Source organism: Miscanthus floridulus, chromosome 18 (genome assembly GCF_019320115.1).
Source record: "Miscanthus floridulus cultivar M001 chromosome 18, ASM1932011v1, whole genome shotgun sequence".
NCBI classification, from domain to species: Eukaryota; Viridiplantae; Streptophyta; class Magnoliopsida; order Poales; family Poaceae; genus Miscanthus; species Miscanthus floridulus.
The window spans coordinates 40,737,513-40,752,458 of NC_089597.1; the positions used below are offsets into that span (position 1 = coordinate 40,737,513).

At 44.7% G+C, this 14,946-nt stretch overlaps 1 non-coding gene and 2 pseudogenes across 1 annotated transcript; 1 reads left to right on the top strand and 2 right to left on the bottom strand.

Moving 5' to 3' along the window:
• Positions 1–123: 123 nt before the first annotated feature.
• LOC136523707 (uncharacterized) lies at positions 124–2,702 on the bottom strand (annotated as a pseudogene).
• TRNAD-GUC (transfer RNA aspartic acid (anticodon GUC)) lies at positions 1,857–1,928 on the top strand. The gene has a single exon. It is a non-coding gene; the product is annotated as a tRNA-Asp (tRNA).
• Positions 2,703–4,515: 1,813 nt separating the features above from the next.
• LOC136522928 (pentatricopeptide repeat-containing protein At3g20730-like) lies at positions 4,516–8,169 on the bottom strand (annotated as a pseudogene).
• Positions 8,170–14,946: the final 6,777 nt, after the last annotated feature.

The following is a 14,946-nucleotide window of genomic DNA, read 5'->3' on the forward strand; positions in this document are numbered from 1 at the left end:
AGCCCTTTTTTTCGTTCCTTTCCAAAAGCATGTATTTAAGCCAAACGACAGACTCAATTCGACAAAATGGCCTGCCTATTCGCCGGAAATGGTGATACGCCTGGAAAAAAAAATGGCCTAGAACTAGAAGCGGACGGAGGTTCCCCATGTGTGCGCGTCCTTGAGGGTCGCTGCCAGCCAACCGAAGCCCCTCGTGCAGATCCTCGCCGGTGAGCGCGCAGGCCCCCACGGCACGCGACGTCCTGTTCTTGAGGTCGTACAGGCCCAGGCGCTGCCCCACTTCGGAGGGGCTCATCGCGCCTTTCTGCGAAGAAAAAGGAACACCGAACACATGAGAGGCGTTGTCTGCCTCGGTTTGCTTTGGACGAGTCACTGATGATTACCATATCCTGCTTGTTGGCGAGCACGAGAAGAATGCTGCTGAGCATGAGCGGGTCCTTGACGATTGCCTGGAACTCCTCCCTGGCAACCCCAATCCGGTCCCTGTCCGTCGAATCAACAACGTATATCTGCGACGACAGATACAAAAGCAGGTAACAGCTTGAGCTGTTCAGCATGACGCGTCCACGCGAATGGCTGTATAGAACACAGGAGATGTGGAAAGGCTGGCTGGCTGGCTGATTGCCGGCTGGCCAGCCACCTCACAAAATTACTAGTCACGTTCTGCCAGAACAGTATTTTTCTCTCATAACAATCAGCCGAAACAGTATTTTTCAGTCCTGCCGAACTTCGCCGATTGTCGGCACCGTCGACAGAACTTCGCCGACGTGCAGCCGGTGCAGGATCGTCGTTTTGCCGGCGGCGTCCAGCCCAAGCATCACAACCTACAATAGCAGGGCCTTGTTTAGATTACCTCAAAGTTCCAAGTTTTTTCACTCTCTCTCCATCACATCAATTTTTAGACGCATGTATGGAGCATTAAATGTAGATAAAAAAGTAACTAATTACATAGTTTGGTTGTAAATCACGAGACGAATCTTTTGAGCCTAGTTAGTCCATGATCGGACAAAGTTTGTCAAATACAAACGAAACATGCTACAGTGTCCAGATTACAAAATTTTACAATCTAAACCAAGCCCAGAATGAGAGCAACTGAATGACCGCACGTCGTCGGCGTTTGACTTTTCTCCCTTTAAAGCACGCCGGTGTTTGACTTGAGCCAACGAAGATTCTGCAATTGAGATGAGATAGGGAGCACGAAAGCCACATTGCATTTCACCGACGGTGGCAGCAGCTGAAACTCACATTTGAGTCCGTATACTCCCTTCGTCCTTAAATGTCTGTCGTTTTCGTTTTCGAGAAGCAACTTTGACTAAATATATATTAAAAAATATTAATATTTATGATACATAATTAATATCATTGGATAGATATTTGAATATAGTTTTTTTTAATAAATTTATTTAGAGATAGAAATGTTGCATACATTTTCTATAAATCGAGTCAAAGTTATCGGCATGCAAAATCGTGACGACAAACATTTAGGGATGGAGGGAATAGCACAAGCTATAGATGGCCAATGGGCCGGCCCGACACAGCACGGGCCTGTGCCAGCACGGCCCTATAGCCAATGGGCCGGCACGTCACGTCATGCCTCCCAGGTCGTGCCCGCCTGAGGCCCACTTAGGCCAGCCACCGCACGGGGGCCTTGGGGGAGGAGGGCGGTTGCCGGCGTGCTCGAGACCGGCGCGTGCGTCGCGGCCGCACGGGGAGGCGAGGAGGAGGTGGCTACTGGGGCTGGGAGCGGTGGAGCTCTTGGGGGAAGGAGCTGCGCAGGCGGCGCCGAGGGAGAGTATACAGGTGAGTATAGTGGATAAAATAATAAGATAAATTAGTTCATGCCTGCACACAACAAAGTCGTTGTAGTATAGTGGTGAGTATTCCCGCCTGTCACGCGGGTGACCCGGGTTCGATCCCCGGCAACGGCGTTTTTTGTTGTTTTTTTTTGGCTTTTTTTACCTTTTCTTTACTCATTGGCAGCACTTGATCATCAAACCAACAAAGATGCAGCAGAATCACTTGAACCTTTACGCGTAAAGGTCCATTCTCAAAATAGATTAATTCCTACGGCTGCTAGCTCTTTTTTTTAAAAAAAAATTGAATGACTGCTAGTTCTTACCCGGATAAGAGCAGCCCTTTTTCCACCAGACCTTGGCCTTGTTTGGTACAGCTTATCTGAGAAGCGCTTCCCAGATAAGCTACACAAATAGAGTAAAAGCGACGGTTAAAATAAGCTAGCCTGATTTAGCTTCTGTTTTTTTAGTACAAATGAGAGCTGTGGGAATAAGCGTGGCCAGAATAAGCTGCTGAAAAACGTAGCGTTTGACTATAGATTCTAGCTTATTTTAGCCATAAACAGCTTATAACCGGTACCAAACAGGCCCCTTGGAATTAGCCATAAACAGCTTATAACCGGTACCATACAGGTACAGGGCAGCGTTCACCCACCTTATACTGACACGGTCAACCCTGCCAATGCCCTCACAGACTTCCCATTTCAGACGATGATCATGGCGCGCAATTAGAACATAAACAATACAGTCCCAGCATTGCACAATTAGTTCAGCAAACATACTAAGATCCGACACCACTGAACCAGTTCATGGCAGTCAGGTTACTTCCTGCTTATTTGTAACTTCGTAAGTATCTCATAAGAAAGCTGAGACCCTAGACCATAGGAGGTTTCCAAATTACCATGTCATACTCGCACCTTGTCGGTGTGATGGTGCATGATTTTCTTACGCCCTCAATTGATCGAGTACAAGCTGGTAGTATTTAGAACTCACGCACAACTGCACAAGCTCACACGGCACACGCGCATTTTACTTAAGCCAGCCAAAATCTGCACTTGGGATGACACAGACTATGGGAGCACGCAAGGCACATTGCACTTGACCGACGCTGCCGGCAGCTGAAGAGCTCGCCCGTCTTGAAAAACTCGTGCTAGATTCGCGCGATTCCAAAATTAACAAGACTGTAAATGCTTTTGAAAACTAACACGTGTAGATGGGCCTTAGAAAAACAACTGATCAACCAAGGCGTTGTACTTTTAGATGTCTCGCAGCCCTTTGGCATGGCACGACGCCCGCTATTTTGGTCCGGCACGAGCACGACATGGCACGGTGTTTGATGGGCCTGGGCCAGCCTGGCCCGATGCCTAGGGCTGTGCCTGGGCCGCTACTCAGGCACGCTGGGTGGCCTGGCTCGGCCCGAAATTACAGGTAGGCACGAAGTTGGTCCGGTGACTACCACAGCCTGCTAACAGCCCACCGCGCTACTGCAGCCTACTAACAGCCCAACCACTCCCCCTCCTATTCCCTGACCCTAACTTCATTTCCCACTCTCCTATCCCCGCATGTGGCACGCCGCACCCCGCCGCCGCACACCCTCTGGATTCTCGCGGTCGTGGTCGCGAGTCGCGTCACACGACTCCTCGCCCCCCGGCCCTGCTCGTGCGTCATAGCCCCGCACCCAACAGCACCAGCATCCTCCTCCACACCACCCTCGCGGCGGCATCTCCTCGACACCGTGAGCACGTAGGCGTCTCTTCCAGTCGCATCACCCCACGCACCACCGGCCGACCTCGCTTCTACTGGCCGACCTCACTTCCACCGGCCACCTCTTCCAGCGCGGCGGCGTCGAGCAAACAGGCGTCGAGCGCAGTGAAGGCCTCGAGCCGCTCCTCCTCGCCTCCTCCGAATCAAGCTCGATGGCGTCGGCCTCCTCCTCCGAATCCAGCTCGAGCGGCACCCTCCCTTTCCCCTCTCTCTCTCACCTATTTCGGGCTGCGGGCTGGCCCGACCCATGCCTCGGACCGTGCTTTTCGGGCCAGCCCGGCAGGCCGTGCCTGGGCCACTGGCCAGGCACGAGGCCTGCTTTGGCACGGCTCGGGAGGCACGACGTGCCGTGCCGGCCCGATCCCCATCGGGCCGTGCCCGTGCTAGGCTGAGCCGGACCGGCCCGTTGGCCATCTATAGTTGTAGTATAGTGGTGAGTAATCCCACCTGTCACCACGGGCCACCCAGGTTCGATCCCCGGCAACTGCGGTTTATTATTATTATTTTTTAACCTTTTTTTTTATCAAACGGCCATCAACGTCAGAAGTTCTTCTGCCTAACCAGGACAGCCCAACAAGATTCTCCGGCCGTTGCATAAGGAAAAGATGAACAAACTATCCGATAATTGAAAATCCCGTTCTTCTGCCTAATCAGAACAAACCCAACAAGGTTCTCCGGTCTGTTGCCTAAGGAAAAGAAAAAAACAGACTATTTTAACTAATGACAATCGAAAGTTCGAAACACAGCTAGTATTCAAACGTTTTTTTAGAAGCGAACCAGACGTGCACTATACAAGCACGGGAAAAAAACAGAGAACAAGCTACTGTACAAGCCCAGGCAGTACCCAGTGTTGGCGAAATGGGGTACCTTGACCACAACAGCCCTTTCCACCAGATCTGGGAAATCAGCATCCGACAGCAATCCAGGGCATGATTAACCCACCTTACATTGACACGGTCAACTCTGCTAATGCCTCGCCGGCTTTACATTCCAGACGATGATCACGGTGATCAACTCAGCAGAATAGGAAACGATGCAGTCCCTGCATTGCACAACTAGTTCAGCAACATACAGCCTGTTCGTTGCTGGATCGTGACGAAGTACTGCTGGCTGGTTTGGTGTGAGAGAAAAATACTGTTCCGGCTGGAAATTTACGATCGTTTACGAGGCAATAAGCCCAGCCGATCAGGGGCATACTAAGTTCTGACACCACTGAAGCAGTTCATGGCAGTCAGGTTACTTCCTGCGCGTTACTAAGCCGAGCCCTAGACAGAACAGAGGAGATTGCAAACTTAGCATGTCATTCCAAAACCCTTCAACCTTTGGATTTCCATCTGGTACACATTCCGCAATTAAAAAGTATATTTCTAGATGACTCCATAAGAATATATCATGCTAAAATAGAGATCCTGGTGCATTGTGAATTTTCCAGAGGTGACAGCCCGCCGAATACCATCGTCCACATGATTAAGGAAGAAGCTAGAGCTTGGTGCATTGTGGGAGCAAAAGTCTTGGGAAGCCCTAGTGCACAGCCTGTAATTAGTTTTTAGCTTATGCCTTTCCTTTTTAACTTTGTAAATGCTAGGTTTCATTTCTACAATATCAATATACAAAACTAGTAATCACAAGCCAGTTTTTTAGTCATTTTTTTAATAAAAAAAGAGTATACATCATAGATGGCTCTTGGTCACAGAAATACTAATTCTGCATATGTTTCTTACTATTACTATGTTCTTAATTTCCTAGAGGTGACAAAATATATGCAGATAATTTAGTGAACTAAGAAAATAACACATGAATGCATAATCATGGTCAGTCAAACTATGACAAAAGACAAAATGAGAGACATATGACAGATTTCAAAATTTAAAGATGCAAATTATAAAACTAAAATAAACCCTCTCTATTCCAAATTATAAGTCATTCTAGCAGGTTTTACTATGTATCTAGAAAAACAAAAATGACTCATAGTTTGAAATAAAAACGACTCATAGTTTGAAATGGAGGTGCAATGTATGGATTCAAAAGGAACCTAAACCTCAAAGAAAGCATAATAAACAAACTACAAAACAATTGTACTATGAAACAAATGATACACTTACCATAGACGAATATGGTGTCTGCTGAAAAGTTGTAAGCTCCTTACTTTTTAATTGAAATGGCTAAGCCTTCACAAGGTCAGAGTTTCAACAGCTGTCATGTATGTTGGATCTACAGTCCATCTGGGGTCTTGGAACATAGTCAAAAGAAGATCAGAGTTTCAGATTCATCTTGATCATTTTTAGAGCCAAATAGCCATCCCCTTTCACTTTCTGAAGATGAAAATATCTCTATCGACCATAACCTAATTTATATGACACTGAAACCAACTTCTTTTCCTTTGGATGCCTCCGCCAATAATTTTCTTGTTCTCTGAGCATCCTCCCATAAACATGATTCTGCATACATGTTTGCAAGCACAGCATAGTTTACAGAACTCTCAGGATCTATACTGAAAAGATTCTTAGCCGCAATTTCTCCAAGAGGCATGTTGCCATGTACCTTGCAAGCTCCAAGCATTGCACCATACATTGATGACTTGCACTCAGTATTCGTCTTTTGAAGAAGCATCCATGCATCTTCTAACTGACCACCACGAGCAAGAAGGTCAATAGCTGAGCTGTAATGCTTGGCTCTTGGATCAATACCATACTTGCTCATCATAGAAGTGAAATATTCCATCCCTTTGTTCATCATACCAGAATGGCTGCATGCTGATAGAAGAGAAAGGAATGTCACATCATTTGGCTTCACACCATCCTCCTCCATCCTAGCAAAAAGGGTCACAGCATCTTCTCCAAAGCCATGTTGTGCACAGGCAGTAATAAGTGAAGTCCACGAAATCACATTTCGGCTGGGCATTTCATCAAAAGCGCGTCTGGAATCCAAATATTCTCCTGACTTTGCATACATGTCAACAAGAGCATTGTCCAGTGCCAAATCACCCATTGGTTGCTTCTTGTGCATATAAGCATGAATTTGTGTCCCGAATTTTACTGATGCTACATTAGCACAAACACCAAGCAAGGAGCTTAACAGAATACCATCAATTCTTAAGCCCTTTCGATGAATCTTACAGAAGAGCTTCATTGCATCATCACTGTAGTTCCTATCCATGGAGTACCCACTGATCAATGCCGTAGATGACACAAGGTCTGGTTCACACATGGAATCATATATCACCCTCGCACTGCTTAAACTCCGACATTTTGCATAAGAATCAATAAGTGACGCAGTAGCAACCTTTTCGTCCCAATAACCAAGCTTGATGATGCAAGTGTGAATTAGCTCCACATTGAAAAGCACACTGATTGCTCCACATGCCTATAGAGCACTTCCAAATGTGAAATGGTCAGGTAGCATCCCTGTTAAGTTATTGATGTGAGAGATTGGCAACCCAATGAAAAAAGAGGATATATCATATTGAATTGGTGTAAAAAATCACAGCGCTGTGCTGCTATAAGAAAAATAAAATAAAAAGGGCATGCAGTCACTGAAAAGGATTGCTGTATACAAGTCAAGAATATTCAGCACAGCAGTATCAGTGATTGTATTTTGTCTATTATGTGAGAGAAACAATGTTTTGTTTGGGTACAAGGATTACTTTCTATTTAGATGAACTTAGCTGTACTAATTTGATGTATAGCCACTTCTTTTTTCTAGATATAATTTGATGTAATGATACGCTAAGGTACAAGAGTAAGTGTGGATTGAGTTGCATACAGACAGCAAAGGGACAAAAGAATTCATGATCATACCATCTCTCAGCATTGAAGCAAACAATCCAAGGGCATCACTACAATGCTCCCGCTCCACAAACCCCCTCATCAGGGCATTCCAGGACACCAAGTCTTTCCTCTCCATCTCCGCAAACAGTCGCATCGCGTCCCCCACTGACCCGCACCTCAGGTGCATGTCCATGAGCGCGCTCTGCACAAACATGTCGCCCGCGTGCCTCCCTTTGGCCGCGCACGCGTGCACCTGCTCCCCGCTCCTCGCGCAGCGGGCGCCCGCGCACGCCCTCGCCGCGCTCCCGAACGTGAACTGGTTCGGCCTGGCGCTGGACCGGTGCATGAGCGCGAACAGCTCCAGCGCCTCCTGGGGCCGGCTGTTCTTGGCGTACCCGGAGACCATGGCCGTCCAGGACACGACGCTCCGGTGCGGCATCCCGTCGAACACCGCGCGTGCGGCCGCGACGTCGCCGAAGTGGGAGTAGAACATGACCAGCTTGGTGCTCAGGTGGAGGTCCGGAGGTGATGAGGCGGAAGAAGTGATGATGGCCCGGTGGTGCACGGACTTGCCTTGCCGGAACGCGTTAGCGCCGATGCAGCTCTGGAGCAGGAGCAGGGAGGAGTAGAGCGCGGCGGCGGATTTCGGGGCATTGACATGGCTCATTGTTGGCGCGTGCTGTACTGCTGTTTAATACCAACAGGTCTATCGCATCCTGCTGCCTGTGTTGAGGTCGCGCGGGAAAGTAGCAGGAGAAGGTTGCCGCAGTCGAGGTAGACAACGGCGCTGGTGGCGGGTTGCTTGTGTAGCAGGGTCCGTTGAAACGCATGGGGACTGTGGTGCGGCGGCACGCGGTGCGGTAGAGCAGCTGCGGCCTCCGGGTCGCGGCATAAAAAACACGGGCGATAGACCGGTAAGTTCATAGTTGTGGTTTCTCTGCGTTGCGCGGTGAGAAATGAGAATCATGGTATCACGATGCCTTTGGTGAGATTTTTCGATTCTCGCGGCGGGCCGGCTGCATATTTGATTTTAATCACAGAAGATAGCTCATACAAAATTTATAGAAATATGTTCGTTTTTATGAAAAAAAAAAGAAAATAGAAAGTTTTCCTCCATTCCAAAGAAGCCTAAAATGCCATTGTAGAAAAGAAACTCAAAATGGGGTCATAGATAGACCTGCTTATGGTCACTCGATGCGCTTAGAAAAACTCTGACCCGCTAAATCGCTAATGCATCAGATTAGGTCAGAGGTATGTTTTTGACTCATGGACGACCTAGCCCCAAAAAACATGACCTAAAAAAGAAAAAAAAAACTTGAGAAATAGCCCGACAACGTCGGGTCAAACTCAAACTCAGGCCTAAAATTTTGATTTGACCATTTTTCCAGTCCTACCCAGATTCTAGTCACAGAATGCTTAACATCTCATTCTAGGTCCTCAATATTTTTTGGAACTTTGGTCCTCAACATTAAAGTCTCTATCAAATAGTAATATTAAAATAAATAGTGGTTCTTTTGTGCAGTCTTTCCCACACAGAGATGGAGCTTAGGTACCGTTTAGATGGCAAATTTTTTGGCGAAATGTCATTGTAGCACTTTTGTTGTTATTTGGCAATTAGTGTCCAATCATAGTCTAATTAGGCTTAAAAGATTCGTCTCGTGAATTTCGTCTAAACTGTGTAATTAGTTTTATTTTTTATTTATATTTAATGCTTCATGCATGCATCAAAGATTCGATGTGACGGAGAATCTTGAAAAATTTGGCATTTTAGAGTGGAACTAAACAGGGCCTTAGTTGAGACCAAGCTGGGCTATGGCCTGCTTTATCTAACTGATATTCCACTAAATAAATAGTAATTTTAGCATTGTTCATGGTGATTATAGCTTAGTTTAGCTAAACCTGACCCTCCTATTTGCTTTTGTCAAGCTCTGTCTGATGAGGCCTTGTTCGTTTCGCTCAAAAGCCAGGCTGAAAAGTACCGTTCGCTGATTTGTTGTAAGAGAAAAATACTATATCATAGCTGATAAGTTAGGTTGATAAGTTCAAACGATTGGAGGAGGGTGTTTTTAAAAACCATTTTACGGAAAGGTATATACATTTGCATTGTTTATTCAAGAGATTCAACGTGTATCTACTATAATTAAATGGCATTCTTAGAACGAGGAACATATTTCATTTTAATAATGCATATTGAGTTAACTAGTACGAACTTGTTCTGTTGTGTTCTTTGGATTTCATCTATCCATTCATCAATTACACAATAACGCAGATTTTATGGTCAATCTAACGTCTTGGTTAACAAATAAGATGGTGGCTCTGTTTGTAAGTTACAAATAACACAGAGCTCCCATGGCAGAGGGGCTCGGGGGGGGGGGGGGGGGGGGGGGGGGGGGGGGGGGGGGGGGGCGGGGGTTGAGATTTTTCGATTCTCGCGGCGGGCCGGCTGCATATTTGATTTTAATCACAGAAGATAGCTCATACAAAATTTATAGAAATATGTTCGTTTTTATGAAAAAAAAAGAAAATAGAAAGTTTTCCTCCATTCCAAAGAAGCCTAAAATGCCATTGTAGAAAAAAAAGAAAATAGAAAGTTTTCCCCCCTAGGCCCACTACTATATTTGTTCCTGGTTGTAGTCAAAGTTGTGACCTAGACATAGGTTTACAAACATAAGGTCTACGTGGGACGTACTCCCTCCGATTCTCTAAAGCAAGTCGTTTTGGACATCGATACGGTCTTTTAGAAACAACTTTGACGGCAACTTTTTACTATAAAATATTTATAACATATAGTCAATATATACTTTTATGAACTACATTTCAAGATGAATCTACTTACATCACTTTTATATTTTCAAACTCAACCCAAAAGAAGTTATTTGTAGTCAAAGTTTAAAATGTTTGACTTAAGACGACCTCAAAACGACTTACTTTAGAGAACCGGAGGGAGTATATATATGTACTAAAAATCTCGGGGCGTGGCGTTCCGCGCCATCTTTTGAGTTGACCGGCCCTGATTTTCCATGAATTACATGGGCTTGCCTTTTCTGAAAAATTAGATGTATGTATCCCAAGTTATGAACTTGGTTTTAAATTGATCAGAGAACTTTTTGTACAACACATTGATCTCTAATACTCTGGCTACAATTTTCATTTGAACCTTTTATATACTTCAGAACTATGCAAAAGTATTGAAAGTAGTAGGGTACCAAAGGTTTTTTTTCTTCTCTATTAACATTTGCATCACTTTGTGCCTCTAGCATTTCTATTTTTGTTTCTCTTCAACAATGAAACCTGATATCTTGAATAGATGAGATGTTATTTGGCCTGACAATTCGTCTTTTATTTTGACTATAAGTGTGTGTTGGTGAATAGAATACATCTCAAATGATAAGACGAATGATGCATTACTAGACATACACGGAGAACACACATTTCAAGCGGTGCAAGATGTCGACTATTGTCTTAAGTAATAATTAAATTTAAAAAAAAAAACAGTTCATCTAGGACTTCTTCCAGAATGTTACCAATAATCAAATGTAGAAACTCGGTCATGCTTTAGAATTTAAATTTCAAAATAATGGTCTATCATTATGATGGCTTGTAGTTAGTTTCTTAACCTGTCTTAGTGATAAACTGTTGCTGGGAATATAATTAGCAACTCCTGTGAAAAACACCCAATATAACAGGGACAATACAAAATTAAAAAGGAAAGAAAAAGGAATCCTTATTGGGGTGATCACAATGAATAGTGCATGATAATGTTTTGTTCTTTTGTTTTATGATGAATGCACTTATCCAGTAGCAGTCTTGTTGGACCTCAACTTGGACAACCTGGTCATGTCCACGAGCTAATTTACTTGTGGTGGTGCTACTGCAAATTAGCAAACAAACAAAAGTGTTGTTATTGTAAGATTATCAAGATTTGAATGTGATAGTTTAATCCTCGGCTTGCTCCTGGGGCAGCAAGTGTGCGCTCTGTTTGATTGCTCTCCTAGCAAGCTGTGAACAAAACTGTTACGTAATGGGGAAACAATATACCTCAAAACTGTAAGTAATTGTCAGAAATTTGATTTAATGGCAAGTACCTGTAAGGAGGTAAGAATAAAAGGTATAATAAGAAGGAATGTTTAAATTGTTTAATAGATTGCAAGTAAGGCATATTTAAAATGTACTGTAAAACTAACACATTCAGAATAGAATGGTTTCATAGCCTAATCTTTTAAATTAGCATGTTGTCACATATATGAACAATTCATTTTAGCATGATGTTTTTTTTTCTCTCGATCACGCAAAAGGTTTGTGTGTCTTTGTATTAAGGTAGAGATAAAATTTAATACAACACGCCTTAGCGGCGCCCTAGGAGGTTAGAAGAGTTTTACATGGACGCTCAGACTCTCCCTAGTGTCACATATATGAACAATTCATTTTAGCATGATGTCACATATATGAACAATTGATCAGGTATTCAGGTGGTACTCTGAATGAATAACTCATCAAGATGTGTTGCAAAATAGAAATAAAAAAGTAATGATAACAATAATAGTATTCTAAAAATGACCTCATGCTTATGAGTCTTGAGAGAGAATTATCGCATAATATTTGTTTTGCAATGGTGTAGTTGGAGATGTAGTATTCAAACCAGCGATACAGGAGTGCATACGAGTAAAATATAGAGGCAAGCTCTTGTTAAGGAACTACAATAAAACACAACCCTTTATCTGTGTAGAATCTCAGTTTTTTCAAAGAGTTTTCTGACCATTGTAATCAACATTGTTGTACTATGAGTACGATGTATTTCATATCCTGTTCTGAACTTTATTAGCAATGACAAAGAGAGAAAAATAGTGTATTTATCTGAATTAGCTACTGGTCAATGGGTCATGCTCAGCGTGTACCAAATCTGGCTTGAAATTAACTCAGATTTGATGGTTGATTTATTGGATTGCATAAAGGTACATAGCAAAGCTGCACAATCAATTTCAGAATTCATGGATGCACAATCTTTATTTTTATATGGATTGCGAGTTCTTACATGAACAGAAGGACAAGTACAGAAGCTTGGCTGGTCGATTCAGTCTTGCTTCGCCGGTGGCTGGATGCCATGGCTCATGCTTGCTCGGACAATGGGCTACCACTTCGGCAACCACATGCAGCCACAGGTGTGCAGCGGTTGCAGTCGGGCTGTTGGAGCCGAAGAGGTGTGCTGAGATGGGGCTCGTCACTGCCTCGCGGAAGAGGAACGCGGCTCACGCGAGTTGTGCGCCGGCCGCGGCACCGTGTCCAGTGCCAACAGAGGAGCTCAGTGGGGGCGGTGAAGCCCCAGCGCGACGTGCTCCGTGGATGCACCAGGGCGACGACGCCGAGCTCGGGGAAGGAAGCGCAGATCCAACGAGGAAGAGGTCGTGGCTCTCGCGAACTGTGGCGGAGAGCAGCACGTCCACAGAGGGCCCTAGGAGGGGGCGGTGAAGCTCCGGCGAGGCGCGCTCTAACATAGGTACAATTTCGTGGGTCCACCGGGGCGACGCCGAGCTCGGGTAGGGGACACAGATCCGGCGAGGCAGATGGTGTTATTATTATTATTTGAGCCTGGACTCCTAGTATAAGTTACAGTATCTGTATTCTACACAATATATTCACACTACCACACACGCACATCCCTAAAAATTACAATCTATACACTTCAAACGTCATTCTAGAGATCACTGAAGCTACACGAGCCTCATAAAGGACGGGCACGTCGTAATCCCATTGTAGCGCCATATAAGTGTCCAGGACCTGCACGAAACAAATATGGGAAAAAACCCCTGCGACACCCGTTCGTCCCACCTGGGAATCGAACCTGGGCGGGCACGCTCCACAACCGGAGTCGTAGCCACCGCGCGCGTTCGCAGGCAGATGGTGTTATGGATGTGCGGAGACGAGGATGGAAGCGTGGTCACGTGGAGGCACATTATTGGCCCACGGTCGTTGCATCGCCAGAGCATGCGCCAGTGCTGCTGCCCGCTCCCACTTCGGTCGATGCGCCGCGGAGGTTCGGGAGCTTTTTAGGTTTGCTACGATACGGGCAGAGAACCAAACCGATCCAGTATCGGACGGACAGCTGACATTGCTCGTTTGTCAGATCCAACAGTTATTGGGTTAATGGGCGGCGTTGCTCGACCCATCGTCGCCCATCGCAGTTGTTAGAGTGCGCAGCGAAATCTGGCCCGGCCCGCAATACCCACGAGCCGGCACCACCGGAGCCTACAACATACAAGACCTTGGGCCTAACTCATCCCAAAAGACTAGCCTAATAGGTGAGGGTTGCCCCCGCCTTATATGTTGTGCTCCCCATCATTAATTACCGATGTGAGACTAAACCTAACGGCAGTCACAGTCTTGGGCATTTCCCTTTGCCTTTTCAGGTTAGCTTCATCACCATCTTGACATGAAAAAAAAAGAATGCAGAAAAAATATTAATAATGAATTTTTAGGGGCAGCATCAAAATTTATTTGACAATGAATTTTTGTATTCCCATTCTATTTGTCCTTCTCAACTATATTAGGTCAAAAATGTGTAGTGGGTTTCCATGGATCCAGTGATGAGATGCTACAGTGGAACAACTAAAAAGACATTCTTAAGTTTGATATAGTGTTCACACCAAAGGGTGATCAAGGATAACTCATGAATTTCTAAGTTAGGGTTCACACCAAAGTACTATGATTATTATATGATTTAAAAAGGTAGGTGAAGATTAATTGCTAGATTAGTTATCAACCTTCAGTAAACTCTTTGCTACGTGAAGCTCCAACTGTATGAACCTCCATTTTTCTTTTAGGTGAAGCTTCATCTCTACGTACCTCCTCAATTACACCTATGCCATCTTTCTTTTCAAATAAAAACCGCACTGTCCTCGATATATACATGTAATTAGTCGTCATACTCCTGAAAAGTTCAAGTGAAGGTTAGATTCGCAACAGAGTTAGAAAACTGCTTCTGCAGCGAGACACCTTCCCATTCACCTCACTGGCATCACACGAGAACCTCTACCCATGCTGCTTCTGCCTCTGCCTCTGCCTCTACCTCTGCCTGGACGTGTTGTATCACTCCTCTGCACTGGTCTCTGTGAGAATAAATCATTTCAGAATACAAATGATGATACAAAGACAAGATAGCATCAATATGTTCTGCACTTACCACCATCTTGCTAGGGTCAAGCACAATAGCAGCCTCTGGGTAGGGTGTTTCAGCCGGGCTCTTAAGCTGAACAAGGCCAGGGATATTATGCAGTCATGTTATATATTAAAGTTTATAGAATGGTATTACATTTGATCTGTACTTACTCTGAGTTCATTTCTCTTACACATACTATCGACCTTCTCTTTGAAAGAAGGATCACTGCCAAGATATGGGCCAACTCTCTCCCACGGTTCTCTTTTGGCTATTCTTTCCAGATTTCGTAGCTTAGTTGTGTCATATTGTAGAACTCTTGGTACAATCTTGGAATCAGTTATGATCACATCATTATTACTCTTGTTGGTATTCAACTTGATATTGTCCAAAAAAAACTGTGAAGCATAATCCAACATTAGACAAACGGTTTTGTACAGACAAACAGCATAATTCTACAGTTAGACACACA